Raw genomic sequence first — 6,696 nt, forward strand, 5'->3', positions numbered from 1 at the left:
AAGCGCAGCCCTTTTCAGGAGAACAAAAGCAGCTTTAATATTCATCCGAGTGCTGCTTCGGAAGATAAAAACTGATTATTTCAAAGCCTATTTAAATAACATAACTGTTTCCCGTTGTTAGGGCTGTTTCCTGTTGTCAGGATCTGCTGCACAATTTTAGCCTTTAATTAAAATTCTAGCGCGGATTTCGGCAGCTGGAAATAGAACAGTGCAATTAGGAACGCTCCAAATATAGCACCAGCTTTTTTTTTTTTTTTTTTTTTTTTTTTTTTTTTTTTTTTTTTTTTTTTTTTTTTTCTCTTCCCTCTACATTAACGTCTTGCAGTGGGAACAGCCTCATCTTTTTTACTTCATGGAATCATAGAATGTTACGGGGTTTGAATGGGCCTTAAAGATCATCCAGTTCCAACCTCCCCTGGCATGGCAGGGACACCTCCCACTAGACCAGAGTGTTCAGAGCTCCATCCAATCGACTTTGAACACTGCCAGGGATGGGGCACCCACAGCTTCTCTGGGCAACCTGTTCAGTGCCTCATCACCCCTACAGTAAAGAATTTCTTCCTGATATGTAGGCTAAATTTCCCTTCTTTCAGTTTGTACCCATTAGTCTTTGTCCTGTCACTACAGTTCCTCACAAGGAGTCCCTGTCCAGCTTCCCTGTAGGCCCCCTTCAGATACCAGAACGTTGCTGTTAGGTCTCCTCACAACATTCTCTTTTTCAGCCTGTCTTTGTAGGGCAGGTGCTTCAGTCCCGTTATCAATTTCATGACTCTTCTCTGGAGTTGCTCCAACAGTTCCATGTCCTTCTTATGCTGGGGACACCAGAGGTGTGTGCAGTACTCCAGATGGGGTCTCACAACAGTGGAGTAGAGGGTGAGAGTCAATTCCCTCACCCTGCTGGCCACACTCCTTTTGATGCAGCCCAGGACATGGTTTGCTTAGCACACGCTGCCAGCTCATGTTCAGTTTGTCATCAACCATCATCCCCAAGTCTTCCTCTGCAGGGAGAAAGTCTTGACATTATTATGACATTACAGTCTTGACATCGTGAGGGCAGGATGGAGGGAAAAGACTGTTAACAAGCTTCACTGCCACATAATTCTTACACCTATAACAACACAGGCTATGAAATTAGTTTCGGGTGAGTCATGAGCAGTTAGTTTTACTCACCATGGATTTCATTCCAAGACCTCATCTAGTCGCAATAATTTCAAAGAAATCGGACAGGAGAAGAATGGAATTTGTATCAACAGGAAAAAAATAGTAATAATTACTCAGAAATTCTTGAGATTTTTCCCTGTACAGAGATGCCCAGTGACTAAAGCGAGCATTGTCCCTTCCTGACTGTGCTGACACTTTCTAACTTCATTTTTTATTTTCCTGTTTTGTTACTGTTATCAGGAAACCCACATAGAATCTAAAAACTTACTTTTATTCACCATTTTGAGCCGTTTTAAGCATTTTTTCAAGGATTTGTTGTTAAACAAGCTTCCCCCGGTCCTTGAACCGGTGCCTGCAGGTGGCCTGGAAGCGGCACGGCAGTGGCGACACCGCCACCTGGCGCACATCTCCGGAACGCCAGGCGGGCTCCGACCGGGGACAGGCGGCTTGGCTCCCACCGGGGCTCATCGCAAACAGGCAGGCAAAAACAGTCGGCGGCGCCTCTGGTGTCAGCGTCGTAATTAAAGAGGGAATGTAAGCCGTGGGAAAGGTGAGAGAACAAAAGTCATAAAACCTTCTTATTTGCAACATATGGGCATCGTTAAGAAAAGGTTGAAAGGTAATCAAAGAAGCTCTAATGACAATAAATTGCGTTTATCTTGTAATAAACATTTAGACATCAATTTCTCCTGTATGATTCTTTCATTCTCATTTCCAGTCTCTGCTCTGTTGTTCCCAGTTCTTCATCTACCCTTCAGATTTTTGATAGGCCCATTTGCCTCTTTTTATGAATTTTTAAGCACTTAATATCTCCGAAGACATTAGGTAAAAATTGATTTAAGCCAGACAGCTGGTTGTAGATGTGTAGAGACAAACAAATACACATCCACATAATGGGATTGCTTGAAAATGATCAAATAGACATTTCTCCTAGACTGACTCCAGAATGTGAAAGTGCAGATAGCACCTAAGCTTTTCTTTATAAAATCAGAAACCAGTGTCTCAAGGTGGCAGAGGAGGGAAGTAATGCACATGATGCTGCCTTCACTGAGGAACAGTTGCAACAGTTCCTGCCAAATTAATTCTGAGCTTGTTCAGAAACCCAGAAGGGACATTTCAAAGACTGAAGAGAGTCTGATGCTATGGGGGAAGTGAGGGAACACGAATCTCAGGCGGATAATGTCTGACTTTCATTAGGTGTTTATTTAGCACTCAGCATTGGTGTCTGACTCTAAAACTGAAACCTGTCAGATGGCACTTTAAATATGTAAATGGCAGTAGTTAGTGTGGTGAGAGAACTACATTTGTACTTCTGTGAAAATAGTGCACTCTTAGGAAGGTCAAGTCTCCCAGTTTTTTAGGTGAGATACGTTTTAGAATCCTTCAGTTAGGAAGTAAACATCAAACTCTTTGTTACTTCATCTGTTCCCCAGGGAAGGCTCACAGTGAGTTGGGTGGTTGCATTTTACGCCATTTTGAGTATCTCTCTTGATACTGGGGGAATTTCCACAGTCATTTAACCCCATTGGCTTATTGTGGCTGACAAGAACAGTGAAGTCACAAGAAGGTTTTAAACTCTTAGCTGTGCAAAAGCTGGTGCATAGAAGCAGAGTAATAAATCACAGTTGGGGTTTGTCTGTTTCAGAGATATTCCCCTGGCCCTGCAGGGGATCTCACAGTGAACTGGCAAAACAGGTTTTGGGTTAAATTCTGTAGGTATTGTGAACATACAGGAGTACTGTGGGATGGCTCTGCATCACTTCCGCTACTGGCTTGGATCTCAGGCAGTATCAGACCTTTTTTGCCATGTTCCCATAGGACTTTAGATGCCACAGATAGGGACAATTCTGTTGCATTGGAAAAAAACATCTTTTGTGAAATACAGAGCCCAATTCCACCATCATTTCTTACACAGTCTTGCCAAGCTGACTTAAAGTTAATTGCAGGCAGGGATGACAGTGGAGAAGGTCAAACCCATACCAGAGTTCAAGTGCTGAAAAAGGAAAGGGATGTCTCAGGCTTACAGCTATAGAAAAGCCCTTGGAGTCCTGGTGTGCTGAGCACAGCCTGTTGGGATGTATGCAGACTTGCACAGGGGCTGAACACAACCCCAAACACAGAACTAGAGACTGCAACGCTAATCTTTTGTTCATGGTGCCAGATCAAGCTTCGTAATGTACAGCTGAGCTGAAACAGGAACATGGAAATCCCAGATGGTGCTCGGACCAGCTGTAACAAACAATAATTTCCACTTCAATGGCATACAAGGTACTCACAGTGCATTGCAAACTTTAATTAATCCTCACAGTCCAGTTGGGATGCAGAAGAATTACATCCCCTATCATGGAGGAAAGATAGCTCCAGCATGAAATATGGCAGCTCCGTAACAGCACACAACATTACCCAGGAGTTTCAGTCAGGATGGATCCTGCACTGAGACTAGAAGAGAATAAATTGAAGAGAGGAACAATTAAATACAGACTGAAGATCAAAATCAGTGCTGCCTCCCTCCTGACCGCACCATGAAGCAGAGCTGTTAAACAGTAGGCAGCTTACCACCCTCACAACCACTGCAGAATTTCATACTCCAGTGTTAGAGCTGCTGATTGAGCCAGAGGAGTATTGGCAAAAGCATTGTTGGAGCAATTGTGGGGGATTCTAGCAGCAAGGCCAAGAGCACTGCCAAGCAGCTAATAAGTGGCTATTCTTCAGTCATGCTGCACTCAAAGTAGCTTTCCAGCAGAGGAAAAGCAAATTCTATTGGCTTCAACACCTGGTTGAGCAACTTAATAAGGACAAAATTGAAAGTTAGAGCTGAATCATTATTTATTTTATAACTACATCTTCATCACACAGTTCCCTCCAAAATGGGAGTTATTTAATTTCAAATCAGGTTTGTGCAAGGCTTTTCTGTCGGTTCATTCAGCACAGAGGTGAGGAGAAGGTTCTTTGAAAACAATTTCAGACACCAGCTTCTTCAGAGGAGGAGAGCAATCTACAATCATAAGAAGACTTTCTCCTTTTTCTCCAGCTCTGCCATACTTTTCCCAAATTGTATTTTTTAAGTGTATTTTTAGTGCACCAGTTAAATTGTAGCAGTGCAAAACTGTATTTAGTATTATTTTGGTAACATGTCCATTTCCAGACAGCACTTCAAAAGAGATGAGCAAACAGTTAGAGGAGCAAAATGTCTCTGTCCTGTGCACAGCAGACACAGAAAACCACGTGTTCCTCTTACTGAAATTACCTTTTATATATTTGAAAGCTGCTATTGTTTTACCTCTTAGATTTCTTTTCTCTGAAGTTCAGTTATTCAGAGAAATGTCAGATGAAACCTATCCCAATTCCTTCAGCCTTTTCTAATAAGTATACCTTTATGAAGCCTGATAATTATTGTTGTATTCCTCTGGTTTTTTCCCAGTAGGACCCTACCTTCCCTGAAGTGTCCAAAATTGGCTGTCCCATCCCAGCTCAAATGTACAGCTGTCCACAGACAGCTTCAAGGAGAGCTGAAGAATTGCTAAATGTTTTGTAGATGATAACACAGGCTATAAATTGCAATAAGGACTTGCCTTTTTTACAGCAGCATAACGTTGTTAACATCCACAACTCTTTCTGACATGCAATTATTTAACTTGTTCTTCCTCATCTTATGTTTCTGCAGTTCATTATTCTTGTCTAAGTGTTTAGACCTGTTTGTTTTTATTAAGTTGCATCCTCTCAACTCCTCTTGGTGTTGTTATACAATATATACCTGTTATGTTTTGTTGGCAAAAATACCTACCCACAGTAACTGTAATAACGTTTGTTGGTTTGTTAAAAACAAGCTGCTCTCTTATCTAGAGGTAAGTCTAGCAAATGAAATTTCCACATCTTTTTTATTTAATCAGATTATCCTTTTTTAATCTACATTATTTTTCAAACAGGAGGATTCCATGCTGCCTCATTTTAAAAAATACAGACATTAGAAGTCATTATTTGAAAATGAAGACTAAAGCAACATAGATTTTGGCATTCTAGTCTCACTAAAGGAGGACTTGCAGCATTGTCAGTTATGATATCCTTATTTATGACTAGTAGCATGCCAGGCTGGGAATAGATGTTATAGGCATCCTGTTCATGTGCTGTACAAATTTCTGTGTATTTATTTCATTTTTTTCTTGTCCTCTCCGAAAATAAATACATAGAAAAATGAAGGGATTGGTTTTGTCCATTCACCCAATTTCTCCTCACCAAAATATAAATAAGGACATAGAAGGGAAGAAACAATGAAAAATAAGAGGGAAATGACAGAAGAAATGACAACTTCCTTCAAAATGGTAAGAATGTTGCTTTAGAGTAATTCTAAAAAGCCAAATTTTTTTCAAAATTCCAAATCATAGTCAATTTTTTCATATATTTTCCATTTGATCTAGTATTTTGTGCAGGCACAAGTTGTACAAATTTTTTAATTCTTAAGTAGTGAACTTCTGGGCAGAAATTCTTTCGTTCCCACTCCATCCCCAGGCAAGCAAACATTGCTTTTCTACTTAGACAAGTTCATTATAGAAATCTTTACTCATATTTCCAGCAGAGCATAGTTTTTCTCCTTTGTAATTTAGCTGCTTTGTTGATTCTCCTCTATCACATCATATACATGCAGATCAATATGCTTTCTCCTCTTTCCAGCTGCCATTTCTGACAGAAGAGGCACCAATTTTCTGTGTGTAAAAGGATTTCTGCATGTTAAATGGCATACTTTCTCCTATTGGGTATTTCAGTTTTATAGATACTAGTTTTTATAATTAACAGTTAATATTATGAGGGCCCTGCAGTATCAGTGGCTTTCACTAGTGATATTTCGTAGGTTCTTTCCCTGCTTGGCTCTTCCCCTATGTCTTTATATTTGGTGCCTAACTGCCTGCAAGGAAATCATTATTTTCTGTTAGATGTTTAATCACAAACGTTGCAAGGAAATTTACTGTTTTCCAAACAGTGCAGAACTAACTTCATTACCACATTGCCACACTAGATACACTTCTCAGCCCTAAAGTCCCATCTTCTTAAAAGTCTGTAGCCTATATTCCCTTTGGAAAATATTATTTTCGAATAATTCAATAGCCTGATTTACTATTTCCATCTTTCCTTCAGAGTATTTCTTGCTGAATGTGACAGGTTGTAGGGGACAGGGCAAGTTGCACAGAATACACTCGGTGCCTGCAGAGAGAATTTTATATATAGTGGCTCTGGTTTCTGTGTGGTCAGATCCTCAGCCTCCTCTGAAGTCAGCATGGATGTACAAAGAGGGTCTGGAGCTCTTTCCAGGGAGGAACAGCAGTTTTGCTTCTCTGCTGAGCTGCCTTAGCTCAGCCTCAGGGAGGTCAATAGGAGCTGCAGGAGTGCAGCACCTCTGAAAATGCAGCACATTCAGCAGCTTTTTACCTTGTTTTTTTCCAACAACTTCAAAGTTTTTATGGTACGAGAGACAGTGCTGAGGTAAAGCAATTAGATACTGAGTCAGCTTGAGCATTCTCAAACATCAGGACTGGACGAGTC

Source organism: Corvus moneduloides, chromosome 6 (genome assembly GCF_009650955.1).
Source record: "Corvus moneduloides isolate bCorMon1 chromosome 6, bCorMon1.pri, whole genome shotgun sequence".
NCBI lineage: Eukaryota > Metazoa > Chordata > Aves > Passeriformes > Corvidae > Corvus > Corvus moneduloides.